The following is a 27,973-nucleotide window of genomic DNA, read 5'->3' as shown; positions in this document are numbered from 1 at the left end:
GTACATAGGGTCCAACCTTTTCATTTGCGCCTCGGACACCAACACCATCCGCTGGTGGGGGGGTCCGGAGACACAAAGGGGCAGAATAGTAGCCCAGACCCATGATGAGCCTCATCGAGGCCGGTGGGGGGTCGAGACTACGGACAACACCGTACGAGGCCGCCAGAGCATAAATCAAATCTAGTTAACTCCCCTATGAGAACAGTGAGGAGCAGACAGGCCCCTAGACGGGGATTATCTTAGAACACATCTAAGATAGTACTGAGGTGTACCACACTGGTCGTAAAGGAAGTGTATGTCATGACGTTGGCCTCTTTGGGTATATCAAGCCCCATGCCCCTCTCCCTGCCTCCCCCTTGCCTCCTTCAACTAGGTTGCTGTGGTCAGAGAGGTCGTAAATTCCTGAGAAGACCCTGCCACATGGCCACATAGTATAGAGAGAGAGTAGATTTTCATGGAGAACAAAGGAAATCCTTCCACCTCACAGAACTTGAGGTATGAACAAATTTCATGTTCCGGAGAAAGTATAAAAGATCGGTGAAGAATCCAGCTACGAACTGGTCAGTTTGTCACAACTTGGGGAAGCTAATGGGAGATGGTGTGGCCACATTACCATAACGCTGTTTATATAATAGCCTCAGATATGAGGTTTACATCTAATTGCTGTATAAGACGAATTAGTGAGTATGATACTGTTTGTATAATTGTGTAATATGATTTTTGACTGTTTAATGAAGAAAAATACAATTCCCTTTTGATTTGAACTAAATCAGAGGAACGCCACTGAGCCCAGTTAGGGTCAGACATCCTGGGACAGCCCTTTTCGGCCCTTCCGAATATATCCCCCACTCTGGGTTTCGATCGGCAGACCAAGCTTACCTCAATTACGAGAGGCTAAAGGTTGCAGACCATGTTTCTCTCAATCACGGGAGTACAAATGTTGTTGCTGAATCTTTTAACCATACCACGTGGTTAAACTCTTAGACTATCGATACCGACAGAATAAGAACAATTCTTTGATATTAATCACTAGTCTGCAGCTAGGATTTCTGTATCATTATACGCGAAGAACGACAACCGCTGAAACATTCATTCTATAACGAATGTCAATCTGAACAATCCCCTCTAACCACAACCGAGGGAGAGAGGGAGAGATGGACAATTCTACAAAAGAAACAACCTTTTCACCAGCGATCAAGACGACACACTGAGCGTGAATATATATATATTGATTGCAATTGTTCCCGAATGAGTGAGCGTTCATGGGTAAAGGATTAGCATTTTAATTGTTATAATTATCACTCTGTCGTGACTTCTTAGTCGACCCCCACTTCCCCTTTTGTCTAACAAGCCGCCATGCCGGTTTAGCCCACTAGGGCACATTCTTCTATCATTTCATGTAACCACATTTACCTTGTTTGTTTATGCATTTCTGTGAATTACTTATTTAGTAATAAATACATTATTGATCAGATAAAATTTCTGAAAAGTTATTTTAGGAAATGATAACTTTGTAATCTGAATATTTTCCTTGGTCCCCCGACTTCCTAGTAATTACGGTTACATGATTAATCAGTCTAATCGCGTAATAATTAATTACAGATATCTTTGATAAAAACTATCAGTCTTCAGTTAATGATAGTAGAGACATGACAGCTGTTTCAACTTCAACTTCAATTCCAAATGAATAAGTTTTTATTTTCTAAGAACAGTTTGATTTGAGGTGTGTTCCACCTCATTCATTCACATAAAAATAGTATTTTTTACTTTTGCGGACATTTCTGACACGGACAAAAGCACTTCCCAATTGTTTGTATGCATTCAGATGATTGCATAGATTATAATGGGCACATATTATGTGTGTAATATACTATTGAAGGTTGCTCTGATTATGATGAGCTAAGCTAATTCCAGCTGTGTGTAGCCATGTTTGTTGACATACAATGCATTCTGGGTTTCACGTATTCGTCTGTTGGACCAAAGATGTTATAACAAAATGAGGTGAGTAAGGTTTCACTCGTTTTTAGAGGACTTCTGGAACTGAATGGTGGGATGTGAACGATGGTGGACGAATGTTATGTGTATGCGCTCCACTTTCTGGAGAACTGAGTTTTGAAATCAGTGGAATTTAAGTATGATAGCTAAGGAGATGGAGATAACACCAGTCTGGATTGCATCGTCAAACTAAGGCAACCATGCATGGCATCAGACAGAAGACACGTCCAACCATGATGTATACTGGTAAGATTCAGATATTACACATTTTTTTTATTTTGACAGAAAGTGGTTTCATTTCAAGTGTATTGTTAGTGTAAAGCTATACTGTTGCATTGATGCTGCTGGTTGCTGCTGAAAAGGTCAAAAGGGGGGTGAGTGTAACCAATGTGAAATGGCTAGCTAGTTAGCGGTGGTGCGCGCTAATAGCGTTTCAATCGGGGGATGTCACTCTGGGATGTCACTCGCTCTGAGACCTTGAAGTAGTTGTTCCCCTTGCTCTGCAAGGGCCCGTGGCTTTTGTGGCGCGATAGGTAACAATGCTTCATGGGTGTCAGTTGTCTGTGTGTGCAGAGGGTCCCTGGTTCGGGCGAGGGGACGGACGCAAGCTATACTGTTACATTAGCTAGCTAACATTAGCTGGCTGGGTTGCTAGCTAACGTTGTGTATGATCTTATTCTTTGTATATAAGACACATTTGCTTGACTAGTTACAGCCATAGAACCTGGTTGGTTAGCTACCTGCAGGGTATTAATGTCATGAGTTGTAATTATGGTCCATTGTTTCGCTAGCTAGCTGCATGTCTTAACTCCACTCTAATTTTGACAAAGTATTTTAATTTCAAGTTAACGTGTACTGTTAGCTAGCTAGCTAACATTAGCTGGCTGGCTCGCTAACTAACATTACGTCATGCGTTGGGATTCATTGTTTACCTAGTTAGCTATCTAGTTAACAAAAGACTCGTCTTAGTGTGCCAGAGCGCAGACTAACTGATGCATCTTTTAACGCTCAACACCCGTTGAATATGTCCAGTGTCAGTAAACGTTGGCAACAAAGAGTAATTCAATTGTTGCAAGCAGCACAGTTAGTCACCACCGCTCTTGGATCACCTGAAAAAAAGCCTAAAGCCTAACCAGCTCTGCTAGGGTGAGTAAAATGGTCAAAGTGGTGTGTCTGGATGTAGCTAGCCAATATTTTGGTCAGAGCATCCAGTGTTTGCTCTGAACTCGAAACCACAGAGTCGTGCACATAAAGGGGGAACACAGATAAAGGTGGAACATAGATACATTCAATATAATTAATGAGTTACATCAAATGTTTAAACCCTTTCTCATGCTTAGAGTCTTCACAGATGTGGCAAAAAATCATGTGACATAAAACACTACCATTATTTCCTTACATTTATGACACTGCTGTTTGTGGTTATATCATATACTAACCATTTTAACAATTGAATTACAAATTGAACTTGATCCTATAAAAATGCTGGATATTGCAGTCAGACTTTTTTGTTTGGAGATCTCAGAAGTGCATTCTAACATTTTGTATCTCCCTATGTTACATTGTGAAAACAGTTTTAATGGGTACCCATACAGTATGGAAGTAGAATAGTGACTTAAGTATACAAGGATGCAAAGTATAATTTGCACATGTAAAATATGAGTTGCACCTGTACCTTGAGTTCAGGTAGGATTAGCTTTTACGTCATAATCAATCTAATTATATTGACTGACTCTAGACCCCCCCCTGTTTTCCTAAAGAAGTTAAACTCCCCCTGTTGTATCACCCTGTTACAGGCCCGTCCAGTCAACACCACCTCATAAGATGAGGAAGTACATTGTTTACAAGAATTGCCTGCTGTCGTTGTTCCATAGTTGTCCAGTTTTCAGCCGAACATGCAACATAGAGAAAACCAGTAAGGGGACCCTCAGCATCACACAGACAAGCCTTCGCTGTGAGCATTCCTATAAATGTAACAGGAAGGACACTTGAATCAGGTTGGTGACATTTGACCTGGTCATTCTATTTTTACTTCACATATCATGATGTCTGAAGTGAAATAGAAAGGTGTGTGCAGTAATCAGGTTGATTCCACCATGCTAATCTTAACCACCATTGATATTTTAATCAATGCTCTGTGTGTTTGTTTGTGTGTGACAAACAATATATTTGATGAGGGGCTAGGTGCTGATCTATGCTGCTATGCCCATCAATGGGCTGCTGGCAAAGACCTTACCTCTAGCCTCAACTCTTGCCTGCTCAACAATGGTCGTCGATGGGGAGACCAGAATTAGGTACGTTTAGTCTGACCTGTTCAAACATCAACGTAGTATACAGTATGTTTGTCAGATATCAACAATCCTAACTGCCATTGGTAATAGAACAGAAACTGGATGTGTTCATAGACGCATCTATGGAGCCATCAGGAGGATGTGATGGAGTCCTGACCAACTGTCACGTTCTGACCTTAGTTATTTTGTTATGTCTTTGTTTTAGTATGGTCAGGGCGTGAGTTGGGTGGGTTGTCTATGTTCGTTTTCTATGTTGTGTTTTGAGTTTGGCCTGGTATGGTTCTCAGAGGCAGGTGTCGTTAGTTGTCTCTGATTGAGAATCATACTTAGGTAGCATTTTTCCACCTGTGTTTCTTGGGTGTTTATGTTCTGTTCTGTGTTTGTATTTCACCATTCAGGACGGTTTTCGTTTCGTTCTCGTGTTTTGTTCGAGTATTCGTTTTCATTAAAAGAGAATATGAATACTTACCACGCTGCACCTTGGTCCTCCTCTCTTTTTCCCAACGGCGAACGTTACACCAACATACAGGCTTGATGCTGACATCTCTCTATTGAGAGAGATCTAGCACTCAACACATCTACAATGTGGAACTGAATGTGATTACTAATAATACAGTACAGGAGAAATATCCAGTATTTGCAACATCCTTTTCATTCCATGTGTCACTGATGAACCTTGCCTCAACTATGCCTATTTCTACAGATGGAGAGGACTCTAGATGCTTTTGCTAGATGTCAGTCTCGGTTGTTTGATAGGGAAACCATAATCGGATAGGTTTTATCTGACCTGTTCAAACTTCAACATTGTACCTGTTTGTGTGTCAGATATTACCTTCCCTAACTGCCATTGGTAAAAGAACATTGACTATGTGTGTACTGTGTGTGTTCACAGAAACATGAATGGAACCAGCACATGGAGACTTGCAAGATGATGTGATTAATCCCAGACTTATAACCAGGCTCGATACTGAGGACGAATGTGGAGAGGGACCTGGAAATCGGCATTATATTTTACCAGAGACACATTTTACTTGTATTGTCTTTTCTTATTATTGAATTGAATGGTAACCCTGTGTATTCTGCTCCAGGATCAGGGAAATCCTGTTTACGGAATACCAAACAGGAAGCCTTGACCACTTGTTTGTCAATGTATCCCCATTACCAACAGACAAAATGTCAATAGGCACAGTATCTTTATTGGCTGAGGATGACAATGGAAGGAGAAATGTGTGAATTGTTTTAGCAGAACACTGCTTCTATGGTATTATGAGAAAGGGTTGTTTATTCTACTATACAGTGCATTCGGGAAGTATTCAGACCCCTTGACTTTTTCAACATTTTGTTTCGTTACAAGCCTTATTCTAATATTGATTAAATACTTCCCCCCCCTCAAATCTACACACAATTCCCCATAATGACAAACTGGAAAATGTTTGCAAATGTACTACAAATAAAAACCAAAAATACCTTAGTTACTTAAGTATTCCGACCCTTTGCTATGACACTCGAAGTTGAGCTCAGGTGCATCCTGTTTCCATTGATCATCATTGAGATGCTTCTCCAACTTGCAGTCCACCTGTGGTAAATTAAATAGCTTGGACATGATTTGGAAAGGCAAAAACCTGTCTATCTAAAGGTCCCACAGTTTACAGTGCATGTCAGTGCAAAAACCAAGCTATGGGGTCAAAGGAATTGTCCGTAGAGCGCCGAGAAAGGTTTGTGTTGAGGTACAGATCTGGGGAAGGGTACCAAAACATTTCTGCAGCTTTGAAGGTCCCCCAAGAACACAGTGGTCTTAGTCATTCTTAAATGGAAGAAGTTTGGAACAACCAAGACTACTCCTAGAGCAATCGGGGGACAAAGGCCTTGGTTAGGGAGGTGACCAAGAACCCGATGCTCACTCTGACAGAACTCCCGAGTTCCTCTGGAGATGGGAGAACCTTCCAGAAGGACAACTCTCTCTGCAGCACTCCAGCACTTCAACCTTCTGGCTACAAAACTATGAACATTTTGTAAAACTGCATATCTAAGGCTCTGGTCTGTCCTAGGAGTGAGGGTAAATGTAAGGCATGTTCTCTGCTATCCACTTTATGTTTTCATTATTATTTGGGGTATAGGGGAGGGTCACTTGTTCCTTTTAATAAGTATTCGGGGATGGTCGGGTAAAATATATTTTATTGAAGGGAGGGCCATCCATTTTAATTCCAGGTATCCCTCATTGTAAAGTACAGTCCCTTACGTGAAGTGCTTTTCAGATCATTGATTGATGCAACTGAACTGGAAAACAAGTTTCTTGGTCACTTGTATATAAAACACCAAAAATAAAACTTGAATATGGTGATTGAGTCAGAATACCGTGTTTGTTCAGAGGGGTATAGTATAAAGCAAGATCAGTGAGTTAGCCAGATAACTTTGACAAACAACCAAAAATAACTACTGATTTTCTGGTTCATTAAGAAAGCTAAAGCTAGTTTTTGGTGTTGAATGATTTGCACCATCCAGCTTACAATTCTAGGGAGAAAGAATGTTTTTGAATGTTACCCATAATGTTTACATGATGTTTGAGTGTCCAAGTGTTGTATGGATGTTAGCAAAAACCTACTGAGAACCTATTTAGTATGTTTTGGCATTAAAACTTCTTACGGATGGGCGGGACAGTCGCGTCCCACTTGGGCAAAAAAACAGGGAAAATGCAACGCGGAAAATAAAATAAAAAAATATATATAAAAATCAATCTTTCATTAAATCACACATGTAAGATACTCAATTAAAGCTACACTCGTTGTGAATCCAGCCAACATGTCAGATTTTTAAAAGGCTTTTCGGCAAAATCATAAGAAGCTATTATCTGATGATAGCACAACCAGTAAACAAAGAGGGTAGCATATTTCAACTTTGCAGGCACTACACAAAACGCAGAAATAAAATATAAAACATGCATCACCTTTGACGAGCTTCTTTTGTTGGCACTCCAATATGTCCCATAAGCATCACAATTAGTCCTTTTGTTCGAATAATTCCCTCCATATATATCCAAATGTAAATTTATAAAGCTTGTTTGATCCAGAAAAAAAACAGCTTCCAGAAAACGCAACTTCACTAAAAATATTTCAAAAGTTGCCTATAAACTTTGCCAAAATATTTCTAATGACTTTTGTAATGCAACTTTTGTAATGCAACTTTAGGTATTTTTAAACGTTAATAATCGATCAAATTGAATACGGGGTCTATCTGTGTTCAATACAGGAAGACAACAAACCAACGTTACTTTCCACGTCTTGTGCAACTCTCAACAGTGTTCCCCAGTTCCTAGTTGGCCTACTTCTTCATTGCACAAATGAATAACCTCAACCAAATTCCAAAGACTGGTGACATCCAGTGGAAGCGGTAGGAACTGAAAACCAGTTCCTAAGAAATACCGTTTGCCAACGAGAACCCACTGAACAGACAGAGACCTAAAAAAAAACGGTTAGTCCTCTGTGTTTTGCCTGCTACATAAGTTCTGTTATACTCACAGACATAATTCAAACAGTTTTAGAAACTTCAGAGTGTTTTATATCCAAATCTACTAATAATATACATATCTTACATTCTTGGCATGAGTAGCAGGAAGTTGGAATTGGGCACGCTATTTATCTAAAAGTGAAAATGCTGCCCCCAAGACGTTTTTAAACATTCCCTTAAGGTCAAACATAATGTGGTTGCTACGTCCTCAGCATATCCAATATAAATGTTCTAGACAGGTTTCATTGGAACATTGCAAGCACATTCCTGTGTCCAGTTTTCTGAAGGTTAGGAGAATATGCCATCAATGTCACACCAAACATACACAGAATGTTCTCAGAATATAAGATAATGTTGTAGACATGTTTCATGGGAACATTGTAAGAACATTCCTGCATCCAGTTTGAGGGTTAGGAGAATATTCCAACAATGTCACACCAAACATACAAAGAACATGGTTGCAATGTTTTCAGAATTTAACATATAGAAGGTATTCACACCCCTTGACTTTTTCCACATTTTATTGTGTTACAGCCTGAAATTAAAATGTATTACATTTAGATGTTGTGTCCCTGGCCTACACAAAATACAAATGAACTAAAAATGAAAAGGTGAAATGTCTTGAGTCATTAAGTATTCAAACCCTTTGTTAATTCAGGATTAAAAATGTGCTTAACAAGTCACATAAGTTGCACGGACTTACTGTGTACAATAATAGTGTTTAACATTATTTTATTTTATGAATACCTCGTCTCTGTACCCCACACATACAATTATCTGTAAGGTCCTGCAGTCGAGCAGTGAATTTCAAACACAGATTCAACCACAAAGACCAGGGAGGTTAACCAATGCCTCACGAAGAAGGGCGCCTATTGGTATATGGATAAAAATAGAAAAAGCAGACTTTGAATATCCCTTTGACCATGGTGAAGTTGTTAATTACACTTAGGATGACGTATCAATACACCCAGTCACCACAAAGATACAGACGTCCTCCCTAACTCAGTTGTCGGTGAGGAAGAAAACTGCTCAGGGACTTCACCAGTTACAGAGTTTAATGGAGTTTAATGGCTTAAAACGGTTACAGAGTTTAATGGCTGTGATAGGAGAAAACTGACGATGGACCAACAACATTGTAGTTACACCACAACACTAACCTAAATGAAAAAAAGGAAGCCTGTACAGAATATAAATATTCCAAAACATGCATCCTGTTTTTAATAAGGCTCTAAAGTAAAACTGCAAAAACATAAGTAAAGAAATTAAATTTATGTCCTGAATACAAAGTGTTATTTTTGGGGATACACAACACATCACCGAGTACCACTCTTCATATTTTCAAGCATGGTGATGGCTGCATCATGTTATGAGTATGCCTGTCATCGGCAAGGGCTGGGAGTTTTAGAGCTAAGCACCGGCAAAACCGGAGAGGAAAACCTGGTTCAGTCTGCTTTCCAGCAGACATCGGGAGAAACATTCACCTTTCAGCAGGACAATAATCTAAAACACAAGGCCAAATATACACTAGAGTTGCTTACCAAGACGACATTGAATGTTTCCTGAGTGGACTAGTTACAGTTTTGACTTAAATCTGCTTGAAAATCTATGGCAAGACTTGAAAATTGCTGTCTAGCAATGATGATCAACCAACTAGACAGAGCCTGAAGAATTATTTTCATAATAATGGGCAACTACAGTATTGTACAATCCAGGTGTGCAAAGCTCTTAAGAGACTTAAGAGAGTTGATTCTAACATGTATTGACCAAGAAGTGTGAACACCAACGTAAATGAGATATCTGTTATTTAATTTTCAATACATTCTCATGTGTGTAGATGGGTGAGAGCAAAAAAAAATATTTAATCCATTTTGAATTCAGGCTGTAACAAAATGTGGAATAAGTCAAGGGGTATGAATTATTTCTGAAGGCACTGCACGTGAAAGCATATGGTTCTGTGAAGAAGTTGTACATAGTGCTCTTCACTTGTGCTGTAACCAGAGCAGTACACTTGGAACTGGTCTCAGATCAGTCAGCAGAGACATTCTTGTTAGCTCTGAAAAAATTCATCCCAAGAAGAGGATTATGCAAAGTAATCTATTCGGACAACGCAAAAAAAGTTCAAGACAGCTTATCAGGACTTAAAAGAGCTGTGTAAGGCAATCAAAAATGCATGGTGAGGCGGATTCTGCGAGACTCGTCAGATGTGTTAACATGCCTGAGAAAAGTTATCAGGAGAGCTTCGCACAACTCTGAAGAGATGTGCACATTCCTGACAGATATATTATTTTATTAGGATTCCTAAAGTAGAGTTTGAACCTATATTTAACTCCAGACCTCTGACCAACCCCTGACACCGGCCCACTTCCTTGTGGGTAAAAGACTAACCTCTGACTAACCGCCCAAGCTATAAGACTTGTGACCAGCTACTGGAATAGCTGGCGAAGAGACTACTTGCTGAGAGTAAAGCACATCGCTGTGACAGACCGCAGTCCACCCTACTGAAAATGGGTGACATTACACTCATTGGATAAGATAACACACCCAAACAAACCTGAAAACTGGGAGGGATCGATGAACTGTTTCCAGGCCGAGATGGCTTAGCTAGATCATGTTCAGTTCGCTCTACCACAGGTACTTTGTTGAGGAGACCTATTCAGTTGATGTACTATTTATAGGTTAAGATAAACAGTTATTCATCGGGGGGAGCATGTTGTAACTACTTGGTTAATGTTTACAGAGTTAATTCATTGAGATTATCTACAGATATTATTTACACATTTTATTATTGAAAGAAGCTTTCATCTTATAACTGACGTCCTTACTTTGAAAATGGCTATTCTATAGGTATTTCAACCTCCAGCATTAACAGATTATGAAATGGCAGATATGTGCGTTCCTCCAGCCTGGACTGGCGGGCACACAAAGCTCCACTATTGTTTCGTCCTTGTCCTACATTTTTTGAGAAATTTTTTTTGTACCTGGGCTATAACAATAAATATATTTTTGTTATCAAGTGATTTCACAATTATTGAATATAGGCTGTAAACTGCAGTGATGTAGGCCAATTTGAATAACCACTTACAGTGGGGCAAAAAAGTATTTAGTCAGCCACCAATTGTGCAAATTCTCATACTTAAAAAGATGAGAGGCCTGTAATTGTCATCATAGGTACACTTCAACTATGACAGACAAAATGAGGAAAGAAAATCCAGAAAATCACATTGTAGGATTTTTTATGAATTTATTTGCAAATTATGGTGGAAAATAAGTATTGACACATGCCCCAGTGCACAAAGCGATGACCATAAGGAAATGGTTTATCAAGATCGGTGTGGAAGAACTTTACTGGCCTGCACAGAGCCCTGACCTTAACCCCATCGAACAACTTTGGGATGAATTGGAACGTCGACTGTGAGCCAGGCCTAATCACCCAAAATCAGTGCCCAGCCTCAATAATGCTCTTCTGGCTGAATGGAAGCAAGTCTCCGCAGCAATGTTCCAACTTCTAATGGAAAGACTTCCCAGAAGAGTGGATGCTGTTGTAGCAGCATGCTATTATTTCAGCAAAAGTGGAACAAACTCTATATTAATGCCCATGATTTTGGAATGAGATATTCAGCGGTGTGGACTCGAGTCATATGACTTGGACTCGAGTCAGACTCGAGTCACAAATATGATGACTTGCAACTTGACTTTGACTTTAACCCCAATGACTCGTGACTTGACTTGGACTCAACTCGACTTTGACTTTAACACCAATGACTTGTGACTTGGACTTGAGCCTTTTGACTCGACCTGACTTGATACCCTCCCGAAGCCAAAATATAAAAAATGATGCTATTAAAAAAAAGTGTGCAGCGCATCAACTCTTCATTTAACAGATTACAGTTGGAATCGGACAACAGCCAATCAAATTGTGCCAGCTGAGAAAAAGTTGCGCGTGGCAGTGCAGAGGAACGTCGGCGGGTGAATTCAGATGGAGCCTTTGGAAAGATGATACCCCAAATGATTATTTTCTGATATAAAGACAACGCTGTATCAACAAAAAAACGTATTGCAACTTGCAGAACATGCGGGAAGAAAATTACAGACGGATGCGAAACAATATCCAACTTTGTTCAACATTTGAAGCTGCACAAAGAACGGTATTTCGTGGCTAATATAGCTGACAGCTATATAATTTATAACTTTGCTAGTGTAGAATGTAGGCTAACATAACGTTAAATCAATGAGCCTCCACACATTCAGTCAGTGCAGGAATGTGATCATTGCACCCAAGATTGAGCTACAACTGGCTAGGCAGTTGGTAGCCTAAATCCTGCCTGATGTTACTGCTGTTCCTAAAACCATTTACATACACCAGCCTACTGTAACCACACACAGAGTGTGTATGTTAAGGTTGGGTGATTGTGTACAAGCCTACACCGCCCGATTGCATCCCATAGCAATCCTCGATTGTCGATCACTGTTGGGGGGGGGGGGTCTTTCTCATGGCTACCCATGTATTTCCATGGAAATATAAAATTTATTTGGAAAGTAATAAATATATAAATATTTTTTAAAACATTCATGATTTGCGTAAATGTAATATGCTAAATATTACTCTTGTTAAAAAGATGAAAAATATTACATTTGGTGAAGAGCACATTATGACTTGTTAAGGACTCGAAACTCCAAGTTTAGGACTTGAGACTTTACTCGATACTTGTCGGTCTTGACTTGACACTTGACTCGGACTTGCCTGTCTTGACTTGCTAAGATTTGAGACTTACTTGTGACTTGTAAAACAATGACTTGGTCCCACCTCTGCAGATATTTGACGAGCAGGTGTCCACATACTTTTGAGATGTTTGACTTTTGACCATGCAGTGTATCTTGGCGAAATATAGATTGTGAAAAACGGCATCTAGTTATTATGTGAAGAGGTTTGGTCGTTTGGGGGCTCTAGTTGTAGTTGTTGAGGAGGGCTAACTGAATTGCTATCCGTTTTTTTTTTTGGGGGGGGGGGGGGGGTTAGAAGGGTTATTTTATAATGGAAGTGCTTCTAAGATCAAACTAAATTTGGTTCAACAGCCTTGAACTGGAACTCAAACTTCTTGTCACTTAAGGAGTGAAAGGACTGGAATATTGCTATTCATTCAAGTGATTGTCCAGCCGACTGTTGTGCCAGTTTGCCAGGCAGGACTGGGTCAGATAATAGACAGTAGAGCACTCTATTAGGCACTGACCTGGAGCCTGGTCCTCTCTCCAGGCCTGTGCTGATGTCATGACTCTGTCTCATGCTTGGCTAGAGCACAGGGAGAGTGACATTTCAGCGAGGGCCTTGGGTGGCCGGGTCAGCGAGAGTACCCCTCACACCAGGAGTGATGACAGAACAAACGGGAAGGGAAATGTCAGGGAGAACTACACAGCACCACGGAGAGCCCCACTGCCTTGTGGGATACATGATCTCTAGGACTCTCCTGTCAGTACACCCAGACAGCTGTAATGGACCCACAGATAAACTGTACTGTGCTGGCCCTATTATGTTGTAGTGTGGTTGAGTACCTGTGAGTCAAGGCAGTGGTTTCAAAGTATCACAACATTTTGCTTGATGTTTTAGGATCATGTTCAGAAACTTGTACAGTATGTTCTTTATGTCATTAATGATTAATGTTTTTTCTCCATTTCTGCATGGGAAGTGTCATTGACTCATGCATTGGCTTATAGTTGGTTCACCCAGATTGTACGTCACTGGTTTCTAGCCCTATCAGCAGCTGCAAGCACCAACCCCACATGACCTCATCCCTCATCTCTCTCATCCCCTAAAGCAGTTGGATTATGACATTTTGAGTCAAGAAGAATGTTCAGCTCTTTATTTAATTGGCAGGCTTTGTGATATTTAGGTAAGAAATGAGAAAGCCTTCATCTTGGACAGGGACACACACACACGTGCCCACACACACACATTTTGAATAATCATCTCATTGGCATTTAATTAGACTCCTGCATCAGATCATTACTTCGTATGCAGTGCACAATTATGATTAGCTAATATTATGTTTGTAAACATGCATCTCCAATATTCTTCTTTTAGCGCAAGAGATGGGAGTAGGCCGCTTGATGGCAGTCTAAGATGGGCCAATGCTCGAGTGTCTGGCTGACTGCCAGCTTCCCCTGTTCTATCTTTATGGGAATAAGCACCATGGAAAGCACATTGCTTATCAAGCTCATTATACAGTACAAAGCACAGTTATACACATTCAGCGAATGTAAAGTACTGACAGAGAGGGTGAATTTATTCAGTTGGGCTAAGGTCATAAACAAAAGCAAGCAGCAAGCAGCCTCCACAAGAAACAACATGAAAAACATAGATGTTTTTTAATCCTAGTTCCCACCCAAAACATAAAAAAGTCCTTTATTCACTGACTAGGTGATGGAGAATCTGACTACATAGGGCATGTTGGATTTATGAGGCGGCCACTCTGACGTCATTGGAACACTCAATAAATCCATTGATGAGTGTCGAGCTGGATGTGGACAAGTCAGAATCGTCTGTAGCCTTCGGCATCAATGTGAGCTAGATAGATCATTGATCAAGGAGCTCTGATGAATACAGCTCCACAGATTTAGTGATGGTGAAGGGGTCATTTCTGAGGTCTGACTGTACCATTACACTCTGTCAAATAATGTGATCGTTCTCTTTCCTGGAGGGTCAGAGTATTACCACGGGGAAGACCCCGGACATGAGTTTGAAATGTAGGGGATTTCCGAAAGCTCAGCCCTTGGACTCTAGGGGCCAGATTTACTAAGAGTTTCCACCAGGTACAATATTTGCACTGGTTTCTTAAGACTCTAGAGGGATTAAACATAGTAGGTAAAAAAAAGCTTAATAGAAGGAATAAGGATACATTTTGATACTAGAATATGTAACGATGTGCGCTGAGAGTCGGGAATAAAATAAATGGAACATAATACAAAACAAGAAACACTAACGGCACACCAACATGACACAGAAACAGAAACAATTATGCCTGGGGAAGGAACCAAAGGGAGGGACATATATTGGGCAGGTAATCAAGGAGGTGATGGAGTCCAGGTGAGTGTCATAATGGGCTGATGCGCGTAACGATGTGCGCCATAACGAGCAGCCTGGTGACTTAGAGGTCGGAGAGTGAGCACACGTGACAGTACCCCCTCCTCGACGCCGACCAAGATGATGATCCCGGGGATCAGGAGCGGACCGGTCACCTCTGCTAAGGTTCGGGAACCTGTCCATCCAGCTGAGGCGCGGGGCCATGGCGACCTAGAGGGCCGGAGAGAGAGCAAACATGACAGGATAGCTGAAATAAGAGGAATCTCCCTCAACCATTTTTGTTTTACAATCATACAATCTGTTGCCGTTGGGTTTGAGAGAGACAAAAACAAAGCAGGAAGGAATGAGCCGAGCAACCAGAAGCTTTTTCATTCGGAAATATAGTTCCCTAGTAACAACCACAGATGGGAACAGCAGTGTTGTAATTTTTATTAAGAATAATAAAATATGATTATACAGTTGAAGTCGTAAGTTTACATACACCTTGGCCAAATACATTGAAACTCAGTTTTTCACAAATCCTGACAATTAATCGTAGTAAAAATTCCCTGTCTTAGGTCAGTTAGGATCACCACTGTATTTTAAGAATGTGTAATGTCAGAATAATAGGTGAAATAATGATTTATTGTTTGCCCATTCCTCCTGACAGAGCTGGTGTAACTGAGTCAGGTTTGTAGGCCTCCTTGCTCGCACATGCTTTTTCAGTTCTGCCCACACATTTTCTATAGGATTGAGGTCAGGGCGTTGTGATGGCCACTTCAATACCTTGACTTTGTTGTCCTCAAGCCATTTTGACACAACTTTGGAAGTATGCTATAGGTCATTGTCCATTTGGAAGACCCATTTGTGACAAAGCTTTAACTTCCTGACTGATGTCTTGAGATGTTGCTTCAATATATCGACCAAATTCTCCTCCCTCATGATGCCATCTACTTTGTGAAGTGCACCAGTCCCCCCTGCAGCAAAGCATCCCCACAACATGATGCTGCCACCCCCGTGCTTCACAGTTGGGATGGTGTTCTTCGCCTCCCCCTTTTTCCTCAAAACATAACGATGGTCATTAAGGCCTAACAGTTCTATTTTTGCTTCATCAGACCAGAGGAAATTTCTCCAAAAAGTACAATCTTTGTCCCCATGTGCAGTTGCAAACTGTAGTCTGGCTTTTTTTTATGGTGGTTTTGGAGCAGTGGCTTCTTCCTTGCTGAGTGGCCTTTTAGGTAATGTCGATATAGGACTCGTTTTACTGTGGCTATAGATACTTTTGTACCTGTTTCCTCCAGTATCTTCTCAAGGTCATTTGCTGTTGTTCTGTGATGGTGTTTACACTTGCATTCTATTGTTTGTACAGATGAACGTGGTACGTTCAGGCGTTTGGAAATTGCTCCCAAGGATGAACCAGACTTGCGGAGGTCTACATTTATTTTCGGAGGTCTTGGCTGATTTCTTTTGATTTTCCCATGATGTCAAGCAAAGAGGCACTGAGTTTGAAGGTAGGCCTTGAAATACATCCACAGGAACACCTCCAATATCCTCAAATTATGTAAATTCCCCTATCAGAAGCTTCTAGAGCCATGACATCATTTTCATTTATTTTCCAAGCTGTTTAAAGGCACAGTCAACTTAGTGTATGTAAACTTCTGACCCACTGGAATTGTGATACAGTGATTTATAAGGGTAATAATCTGTCTGTAAACAATTGTTGGAAAAATTACTTGTGTCATGCACAAAGTAGATGTCCTAACCGACATGACAAAACTATAGTTTGTTAAGAAGAAATGTGTGGAGTGGTTGAAAAACGAGTTTTAATGACTCCAACCTAAGTGTATGTAAACTTCCCACTTCAACTGTAGGTGTATTTCCAACGCAAATATATTATGCTGTTGTATAGTATTTATTTGCCAGTGGGATGACTCAAAACCCATTTGCAATGATGCAGTGTAATTTCCCTAAGACTTGAATTTGTGCTAAAATGTCAGAAATGGGCTGTATCATACTAATGTCAAAAGTTAGGAATGTCCACAAAAGAGACCATATCAAATAACTAATGATGAGACAGAGAAGCTGAGGTTCATTGCTTGGATAGTTATTATTAAATGAATCATAACGGTTGAGTTACCAGAATATAGCTACTGTATGTCGGCATGTGATACAGAAATGCCTTGTAGGAGTAAACATTCTGAAATACATGATTCAGTGTAGACACTAAACTATGTGCTCTATGTCACCTCTGGCCACATGGAAGACTTTTATGGGTTAGTCATCCTTGCCCTTGTTGAGGGGCCAGAATGTCTCTTTCTCTCTCTCGCCTGACAGTTGTCCCCCTTGAAGCAGGGCAACTGAAATGTACAGACATTTTCCTTATATTTGAGAATTGTTTCATTCAGTTTTTACCTGAAATTGTTGTAACCACCTGTCACAATCTGAAATTGTTGCAGTAGCTGCCAGCTGCACTGAACCGTGTAAAACTATGGAAGCCCATCCCCACCACCTAAAAACATGCAAAAGTAGATCATACAAATAGGAAATATTTTTCATTTGTAACATTGTGTGGTGATTTAGGAGGTGGCACCACAGGTACCAGAGTGGTGGGGGGGATTGTGTTCCTGGGTCCCAGAGTTTTTCCTGATCTAGTAGTCGGCTAATCTATCCAACTCCGGACCCTAGTTGTAGCGTACTACATAGTAATACATCACTGTAAAAATAGGGATAATGAAAACAATTCAAAACTTTACACAGACAAAGAGACAACAACTGTGATTGGACAAAAAAACTAACAGGGCTGAGCTCGTTGTATGCAGGTTTGCATCGTGTAGACCTTTGGATCTGTAATTAAAAAGATACTCAAACAGTATGTCATCACTACTGGGTTGATTGATTCATTTCAGTAATACACCCGAAGTGTAAATATAAACCAAATTCAATCTCATTCACATTTTCTCAAAACACAAATAAAGGCTATAAATACATAACTTAGGCTATGAAAACATGACATTACGTTACCCCTGGCCCAGATGGGATCAGAGCAAACAGGCTAAGCTACCTGCAGCTGTGGTTGTCATAAGTAGGCTACAGTTGATCAGACTGAAGCACATACTAATTGTGCATGTTGACAGTTAATTAGAGATTATTATGGGCTTCCATATAAAACCGCTCTTCCTGGTGATTTTCACTTATACCCATGTTTTCAGTCGCATTTTTTACCACATGTACTGATATGCTTGCTATTGATCGAAATGAAGCCTGGTTTGTTGCAATGTTGTAAGGTAGACCTACTGTACTTTTACATTCGTATGAGAGGGTTAATCGTTCATTTTTGATAGGTTAACATTACTTGATGAAGACATGCTGTGCTTTTGTGCTTTTGTCTTGAAGCTAAAATGTAATGAGTGTAGCTTGCAGATGACAAAATAAACCCTTTAATTGTCTGCACATACTGTACGTGCTTGTGAATTGTTACATCGTTGAAGAGTGTAATATGCTTTGCTTGCATTATTGAAGAGTGTAATATGTTTTAGAAGAAAAGTTTATGTCATTGTTGAATAGCTTGTGCTTACTGGCTAGTGTAGCTACTGTGGTCAATATTAGCTGCGGACCAAGAATGTCGAGTTGCCAGTCACAGAGAAAGGCAAGTCAAGGACATCATGTGAATTGAATAGTAGAAATCTCTTTCGCCATCCGCTCCTCAGCCTCTCTTTTAGATCTCATGGTGGGAATAGGGCCTAGCGATGCTATTGCATCCATGTTTGGTACTGTATGCTGTCTTTATGGATTTATGATGTCTGTGATAATTTGTAGTTGCTCAGCATGAACTCTGACCACACTGTGTGCAAGGATCTCTTTTGTCTTCTCCGTCTACCCCTCAGGTCATCATGCATACAGTACAGTGCCTTCAGAAAGTATTCAAATTTTGTTGTGTTACTGCCCAAATTCAAAATTGATGACATACATTTTTATCTCACCCATCTACGTGCTATACCCCATAATTGCAAAGTGAAAACATGTTTTTAGACATATTTTCAAATGCATTGAAAATGAAATACAGAAATGTCTCATTTGTGACTTGTTCCAAAAATCGAGGCATATGTCGCACGTCACTACTTCACAGGAGAGGCATTAGAATGTAATTTTTTTCAATCAAAATTAGTTTTTTGGCAGAAATCCCTTCTGGAACATGTGAACTTTCATGTGCCTTAATTACAAACTCGTATGCTATCTGTAAATACGAATAAAATTGTTATATTATGAGCATAGTTAGTCTATAAGCCACGAGCCTTACCGCTAGCCATGATTGGCTGAGAAAAATGGATGGGCTGGACATGACTAGAGATTAGTTCGGATTGGTCTGCCATGTAGCACCCTTCTGTCTATAACATGAGCTGGTAGGTATATATTTAGGTATTAAAAATATATATATTACGTAGTTGAACTGCAAAAGTGTTTCTCTCCCGTTTCTGGAAGGACCGAGTTTTGAAATCAGTGGAATGTCTGGTGTCCCTCTAGGATTTTTCGAATGAGATTGAGAAAATTCTGGCGTTTAATCGCAAAAGAATGCAGAGGGAGTCGAAAAGAGAACACACTGAAGGCTGTTGTATAAAACACGTCTCCGGAATACATATTCAAACAAAGGGCAACCATGACATCCGTGACAGAGAGGGAGAAGTGTCCATCCATGTATACAGGTAAGATAGTTTGATGTCGGACGACAATGGAATGTTCCTGATGTCACTGCGACAACAGTCGATAGACGTAGTTTAAAACAGCCTTTAGTCTTGAAATCTTTGGTTGTTTAGTACATGTGAATCCTTAAAGAGATGGGTGGGGGCTAAGGCTTAAGATGGTGTCAACGATATTGAATGGGCGTAGACAAAGAAGAGCTCTCCAGTCGCAAAATCCATCAAGCACTATAATGAAACTGGCTCATGAGGACCACCACAGGGAAGGAAGACCTGCTTTCATTTGCTTTTAAACAGGACAATAACCCAAAACATTCCAGGTGAAGCTGGTTGAGGGAATTCCATGAGTTTGCAAAGCTGTCATCAAGGCAAAAGGTGGCTATCTACAGTGCCTTGCGAAAGTATTCGGCCCCCTTGAACTTTGCGACCTTTTGCCACATTTCAGGCTTCAAACATAAAGATATAAAACTGTATTTTTTTGTGAAGAATCAACAACAAGTGGGACACAATCATGAAGTGGAACGACATTTATTGGATATTTCAAACCTTTTTAACAATCAAAAACTGAAAAATTGGGCGTGCAAAATTATTCAGCCCCTTTACTTTCAGTGCAGCAAACTCTCTCCAGAAGTTCAGTGAGGATCTCTGAATGATCCAATGTTGACCTAAATGACTAATGATGATAAATACAATCCACCTGTGTGTAATCAAGTCTCCGTATAAATGCACCTGCACTGTGATAGTCTCAGAGGTCCGTTAAAAGCGCAGAGAGCATCATGAAGAACAAGGAACACACCAGGCAGGTCTGAGATACTGCTGTGAAGAAGTTTAAAGCCGGATTTGGATACAAAAAGATTTCCCAAGCTTTAAACATCCCAAGGAGCACTGTGCAAGCGATAATATTGAAATGGAAGGAGTATCAGACCACTGCAAATCTTTTAACCAATCAGCATTCAGGATTAGAACCACCCGTTGTATAATACATATTGGATCACAAAAAAATGCAATCTTTACATAACTGTGTAGTTTACCAATAATATGGTCTGACAGGAAATTGGACATACTCGGTATTCATATCCCAAAAGAAAGACATTTTTATAGAAAGTTGGCAAAAAAATTGATAATAAATTGCTACCTTGGAAAGGAAAATACCTGTCTATTTGTGGAGAAATCACCCTGATTAGTCATATCCCAGTTTACCTATTTGCTTATGGCCTTGTCTACACCTAGCGACCTCTTTTTTTAAACTATATGAGCAAAAAATATTCAATTTTATTTGGTACGGCAAACCACATAAAATTAAACCGGATTATTTATATAATGAATATGTCATGATCGTCTGAAGAAGTGGACCAAAGCGCAGCTTTGTGAGCGTACATTTCTTTATTTACAATGTCGCCAACAAAAACAAGAAACAACAAAATGACCGTGAAGCTTACGAGGGCTACAGTGCCACTAACAAAGACAACTTCCCACAATAACAAAAGGGAAAAAGGCTGCCAAAGTATGATTCCCAATCAGAGACAACGATAGACAGCTGTCCCTGATTGAGAACCATACCTGGCCAAAACATAGAAACACAAAACATAGAAATCATAACAAAGAATGCCCACCTGAATCACACCCTGACCAAACCAAATAGAGACATAAAAAGGCTCTCTAAGGTCAGGGAGTGACAGAATATGAATTTGGAGGGCAGAGAGTATTAAATATTAAAGCATTAGACCACTCACTAAAAGGCTTCAGTCATGCAAAAGTTATACTTAAATCCAAACTGGTTCTCTAGCAGATTAGTAAGATTGTCTCATCGCATGTTCAAGAATGACCTTTTTCCCTTTATTCACATTACAACCTCTTACTTTTGGTTATTTGAAAAAATTATTTCAAATATCACTTTTTTAAAAACAAGCCATAGAAACTTGGTTGCAAATTCAGTTTAAGACACCAGAAAAGACAGAACAAATACTACAGCAAATATCATGGTTAAACTCAAATATATTATTTGATAAAAAAATATATATATATAAAAAACAATAAAAAAAAATATAATCTGACTCGACCTTCGCCTCTCCTGAGCCCATTAGGGAGTTGCAGCGATGTGAAAAGTTCATAACTGAAATTGGAAGAAAAAGGAGGAAAAAGGAAAACAATTAATAAAAAGTGTAATCTTTGTAAATCTTTTCAAAATTTTGATGAATAAAAAAGTATACCAGTTTCAATTAAGGACCAAACATTTTACAGCTGTGCCATATAAAGTTGGCACAGCATGAACCCATTAAGAAAATGCATATAAAAACGGTTAAATCCCGAAATAAATTGATGAGAAATGTAAAAATTGTGTGGTTGAGAGGGATGAGGTAAAAATAATTGGCAAATAAGTCTGGCTGCACAACCGATTGGCAAACGTATTGCAAATTGACAAATCAAGTGACTAAACTGAATAAAAAGAAGAAGAAACTACACTATGAAACAAAGATAAATTACAAAGAATGATAGCAAAAGGCTTTGGAGCACCATAAATAACATTTTGGGCAAAAAGGCAAACTCCGCTCCATCATTCATTGAAACAGATGGCTTATTCATCAAAAAACCCACTGAAATTGCTAACTACTTTAATGCATTCAATGACAAGATTAGCAAACATTGGAATGACATGCCAGCAACAAACGCTGACACTACATATTTAAGTACATCTGACCAAATTATGAAAGACAAGCATTGTCATTTTGAATTCCATAAAGTGAGTGTGGAAGAGGTGAATTGTTTTTGTTGTCATCTCTACAATGACAAGCCACTGAGGTCTGACAACTTTGATGGAAAATACTGAGAATAATAGCAGACAATATTGCCACTCCTATTTGCCATATCTTCAGCAGCATGCTTATAGGGAAGGACATTCAAGTGCACAACACTTACACAAATCAATGATGATTGGCTGAGAGAAATTGATGATAAAAAGATGTGGGGGCTGTTTTGTTAGACTTCAGTGCTGCTTTTGACATTATCGATTATAGTCTGCTGCTGAAAAAATGTCTGCGTTATGGCTTTACACCCCCTGCTATATTGTGGATAAAGAGTTAGCTGTAATGGGGATCCATAATAAATACAAATAGAGATTGCAAAATAGTTAGGAAGAGATTTTCAATGTACCGATTCCATGGCACATGGTTAATGAACTGACACACAAAACGATGCTTGAGTCAAAACTTCTAGTTTTTTTTTATTTATTTTTTTACAAAATGATTATATTAGCATAAAGAGTTACCTGTTTATCTAAATGTTTATCTTTTGTGAAACTTCACAGCACAGCAACTCCCTTATTATTATTATTTTTTACAATAAACAGTTTCCATATACACTTCCATTCCATAAATTTTTTCAACTGGTACCGGTGGAACTTCAGACCAGTCTTGTGAGGCCTGTGGGCGTCCTAGAGGAAAACATGTTAGTGTGTAGCCCAAACTGTTTGGACAGAAGTTGGCAGATCTGCTGCGTCCCAAGACGCTTGTGGGGGTCATAGAGCAAAACGGAGAATACCATCGTGTTCATAAGCATCTCATCTTTCCATAGAGGGGTAATAGTTTGTAGGCCAAACCGTTCGGAACCTACAGACAATTTTGTGATAAGACCAATTTTCGGGATGTCTCATGGTCTGACAAATACCGCTCTAGCTCTGTCATCTGTCACCACAGATGTGGAAGTGCAACATAGGTGGATGCGGTGAATTGAGACGCATCCAATTCAAAACAACTGATATCTGTAGCTTACACTGACAGATTTTTATAGGGATTTTTTATAATGCTAATTAGACATCGAACTTTACGAACATCAAACTTAGGGGTGTAACCACAGAGAGGGAGTTAAATCTATGGAGTTATCCACAGATATGAAAAGGGACCCCATTGCCATATTTCCCAGCATGCTCTTTTGCAGGTCGATCTTTTTATTGTTTGTTTCAAAATCTTTGTTTTCGCATGCACATTGATTGTTTAAAAAAAATCTTATGCTACACAAAGACAAGTAACGTATACTTTTCTAAACTAATACAATCTGTAAGTAGTTGGATTTATAGCAACCGTTAGTGAGATAGTTGTTTCAGTTTACATGATGTAGGTAGAATTCAATTATTTTCCCCTCTCTACTCTGAAATACATTTTAAATGCATGCTGTGAGTGATGTAAAAGTGCTGGATTTTTGTCTGTCTGAGTTTGCTTTCAACAGAGATTGGATATCACTTTGAAAACTACCATATTGTGACATAGTAAGAAATATTCAAATAAGACTTTACATTTTATTGAACCAGGCAAGTCAGTTAAGAACAAATTCTTATTTACAGTGACGGCCTACCGGGGAACAGTGGGTTAACCACCTTGTTCAGGGGCAGAACGACAGATTTTTACCTTGTCAGCTCAGGGATTCCATCCAGCAACCTTTTGGTTACTGGCCCACTAGGCTACCTGCCGCCCCACATTACACCCTTATAACACAAAGGAAGTGAACTGAAAGAGAAATGTACACAGAAAAGTGTAAAATGGCGTTAAATTTAAGCTACTTTCTGAGTTGGATATTTAGTGTAAGTAGTTTTAACACAAAATGGGGGTGGGACCATATAAATCCCCCAAATAGTGTTAAATAACTCTTGCAATTGTACTGTGCACCATAGGTCCTAGAGAGAGTGTGGGCTCCATTATAAAAAGCCTGTCCATTCTGTGTGTGTGCAAGGTTTGATTCCACAATAACCCTGTGGTATTTTGTCCCTCCTTCACCCATCTCCATGCCTACATCAGGCAATCTGTACTATGTTGAAAGTTTTAGTCCATGATACCACTTACCTCTCTCATGGGGAACCCTTCAATCTTTCATTATTGATGAATAAAGAGTAAACAAACCGTCAACTAATTACACATCATAGCATTAACGCTCACGAACACAACATGACAAGAAAATGGTTCGCCTCTCACTGCTCTCACTGCTTTCCCAAAGAGATTTATATAATAAAATGTGTTGGCCCTCTGAACAAACAGGATAATTATGGCCTGCAGTCTTCCTGTCGCTCGTCCGGCACAGCTAAGCGGAAAGAAACACATTATTACCACTCAAAGGTTTCTGCAGGAGGAATAAGGAGAAATAAATGTTTCATGAACTAACCCGATTTTACAGTGGAATCACTTCCCAAAATTAACACTATGTGCAACATGTTGCGCGTTTTCTTTTTTTTGAATGTGATGAGTAAACACACTGAACTGTTTTATTTCCACTGCCCCATCAGGTTCCGGCACACATGAAGCATGTCCACCTGCATCCAGCAGAGACGTAAACCACAGGGCCTGAGAAGTCTGAACACCCAATGAGCAGAAGGCCACCAAAGCCTACACAGACACATTTTATTCTCAGCACAGAATCATTCAGTCTGGGCTATCTGATCCAGTGGAGGCTCCTCAGATGAGGAAGGTTAGGACCATCCTGTTTAATTGTAAAACGTTTAAAAGTGTATGCTTTTTAGATAAACCTACACTAAATATAATCATGTCACCAAATAATTTATTAAAACAATATTTTGCAAAGACGGTCTACAGTAGCCTCAACAGCACTCTGTAGGGTAGCACTATGGTATAGTCGGAGAACAGCTAGCTTCCGTCCTCCTCTGGGTACATTGACTTCAATACAAAGCCCAGGAGGCTCATGGTTCTCACCCCTTTCCATATACTTACACAGTAATTATGACAACTTCCGGAGGATGTCCTCCAGCCTATCAGAGCTTTTGCAGCATGAATTGACATGTTGTCCACCCAATCAAAGGATCAGAGAATGAATCTAGTACTGAAGGCATAAGCTGCATCTAGCTAGCACTGTAGTGTATAAAACGTGGTGAGTTGTTGACTCAAAGAGAGGGAAAGACAATCATTTAACAGTTTTGAACAAATACATTTCTTCCAAAATTAACTAGAAGCAAGAGAGAAATAGAGAGAGAGAGAGATTGTCATGGTGACAATGACATAGGCTGAGGTTTGAGGTAGAGGTTTGTCTTGGAAATGTTTTTTCGCCTGGTCACATACAGCTGATGTGTTGTGCATTGAAGTCCACAAGTGAAGGGAAAAGGTGAGAGAAGGAGAGCGCATAGGATGTGGCTGCCATGAAAGTGAACTATGTTTACGCGTGATCAGGGGTGTATTCAATCCACCGAATCTGTGGAAAAACGTTTCTAAAACGGAAGCAAACAGAACAAAACGGGGATATACATACCTGAATTTGTCCAATAGAAACTCTCTTTTGCAACTAATGACTACACCCTATATCACATACACGCAGGAATGAGTGTGCAAGGCGGTATTGAATGTCATTGTCTGTCCATCTGTCACTGTCTGTCACCTCAAATTTGTCTCTCGACATGGCACCTACATTCTAAACTTCATTCATAGGCTAGAGATTGTAGCTAGTTCATGATGGGTATAGGGAAATTTGAGTATCATGTGGTAGCCTTAACCTATCACTGTTACATTGAACTGGGTGAATGGAATATGAATGAGAGCCATCTGATATGCCGTAATAGAAATAAGGCCATGATCCTGGAAAAAAAAAATGCCCTCCCTCATCTTAAATGGCACTGATCGCCACTGATCAGATCTCTGAAGTGTACATTAAGTGGTTCAATAAGGCCTTTACAGAGCAGAGGGATTGAAACCTTCCTTTCTGTTCTTCAGCTCCCCTTCCAACAGATGAACCTGCCAGCAGCACTGTTCAGTGGAGCAGATGGCATCTAAATGGACAGGCCCAGTCTCCATCAACCTGCCTTGCCTCTCTGTTACACCAGTCAGTGACTGCAGCCACTGGAACCATATTTCCACCCTTTCCTAGAAAACAGAGGCAGTGGTAGCACCAAATGCCCCTTTCCTAATAGCCTCAGCTGCTTTCTCTGCCCTGTGTTTGCATAGTGTCACATAGACCTTTAAAGGGGATTTGGCATCGTTTTTTGGCTTGCTCCTCGAGAAATGCTGGTGGCCATGACAGCAGCCAAATGTGAGTTGGCTTGGGGGTGTGGTTTGATGTGGGTGTTTCTTCAGTGTGTCCTTGCCAACACCAAGACACACCCATCTGTCAGAACCTTGCTCGCAGCTGTTTCCTCCCACTCTATCACAGCAAACAAGTTCAATAACTAAAGGAAAATGTATGGTGGGGAAAGCTTTGAATAGGTCAGTACCCTCCAGATTAATATGAGAAGAATGTAATTGCTGAATTTATGTAGATATTCTAAGCTGAGTCTTTTGATAACTTTCAATTGGTCCTGTGTAGCTCAGTTGGTAGAGCATGGTTGTTGGTTTAAAGCCCATGGGGGAAATGTCTGCACTCACTATTTTAAGGCGCTCTGGAGAAGAGTGTCTGCTAAATGACTCAAATGAAAACGTAAATGCAGTATCAGGTCCATGTAGAATAAACAACCCTTTACATAATACCATAGAAGCAGTTTTCTGCTATTATTTTTGACATATGACCAGGTCAAATGTCACCAACCTGATTCAAGTGTCCTTCCTGTTTCATTTATAGGAATGCTCACAGCGAGCGCATGTCTGCGTGATGCTGAGGGTGTCCTTCTTGCTTTTTCACTATGTTGCATGTTCGGCTACAAACTAGACATATTTTGAACAACTGCAGCATGCAATCCTCGTAAACAATGTACTTCCTCATCTTATGAATTTCTGTTGAGTGGGAGGGCCTGTTACAGGGTGACACAAAATACAGCCAAGTGGTATATTGTACTTAGGATAAAGCTTTTTAAAAAATCACTTCACAACAAAATAACTTTATTACTTGTATCTGCTTGGTTAGGTAATTAACCTACTATTTTTTGTACAACTTTTCACATAACATAACATACATTAACGCTATTGATGAAGGCTCTCTGTGTCGTCAGGGCAGTAACTCGGGTCAAGCTAATTCTAGGTCATCACTAGTTACCACAGACACAAAGTCATAAAGCCCGCCTATTTCTACAATTTCTCTTCTTAAAATGTGAATTCAAACCTAACCCTAACCTTAATACACTACTAAACGAATGCCTAACCCTAACCCTAGCCCTCCACGCTAGCTAACATTAGCCTGCCTCACTTTATTGAAGATAGCTACCTACGTAACCAGCAATAAAGTAATCTAACATCAGTTAGTTAAGTTATACCAGAGAGGTCATTACATTCCGGTATGTCTGGTTATACTCACCACCACCGGTCATTGCACACCAAGCTAGCATTACTGTTGCGGACTTGGGGACGTTCTTTGAACGTGTTGAGGTCGATGAATAAACAGAGCCTCATTCAATGAAGGGAAGCGAAGTAGGCGGAGGGTTGATTTGCTCGTGGAGCTTGGCCAAAGGTGGCATGATTTGTTGACATTATTGAAATCCAAACCCAACTTTCATTTACTTGTTGTGACGCACTGAGGTT

General features: G+C 39.9%; 1 long non-coding RNA gene across 5 annotated transcripts; it reads left to right on the top strand.

The window, feature by feature from the left end:
* Nucleotides 1–1,917: 1,917 nt before the first annotated feature.
* Nucleotides 1,918–6,625, top strand: LOC116358143 (uncharacterized). 5 transcript variants are annotated; one of them, XR_004206029.1, is made up of 5 exons: nucleotides 1,970–2,001; nucleotides 2,134–2,241; nucleotides 3,870–3,992; nucleotides 4,180–4,289; nucleotides 5,179–6,625. It is a non-coding gene; the product is annotated as an uncharacterized LOC116358143 (long non-coding RNA). The 5 variants fall into 5 exon arrangements; XR_004206026.1 differs by having other exon boundaries at nucleotides 1,971–2,001; nucleotides 3,792–3,992; XR_004206025.1 differs by having other exon boundaries at nucleotides 1,918–2,241; nucleotides 3,792–3,992.
* Nucleotides 6,626–27,973: the final 21,348 nt, after the last annotated feature.

This window comes from Oncorhynchus kisutch, linkage group LG28 (genome assembly GCF_002021735.2).
Source record: "Oncorhynchus kisutch isolate 150728-3 linkage group LG28, Okis_V2, whole genome shotgun sequence".
Classification (NCBI taxonomy): Eukaryota; Metazoa; Chordata; class Actinopteri; order Salmoniformes; family Salmonidae; genus Oncorhynchus; species Oncorhynchus kisutch.
Note: the sequence above shows the minus strand (reverse complement) of the source record. Positions and strands in the feature narration are given on the sequence as shown.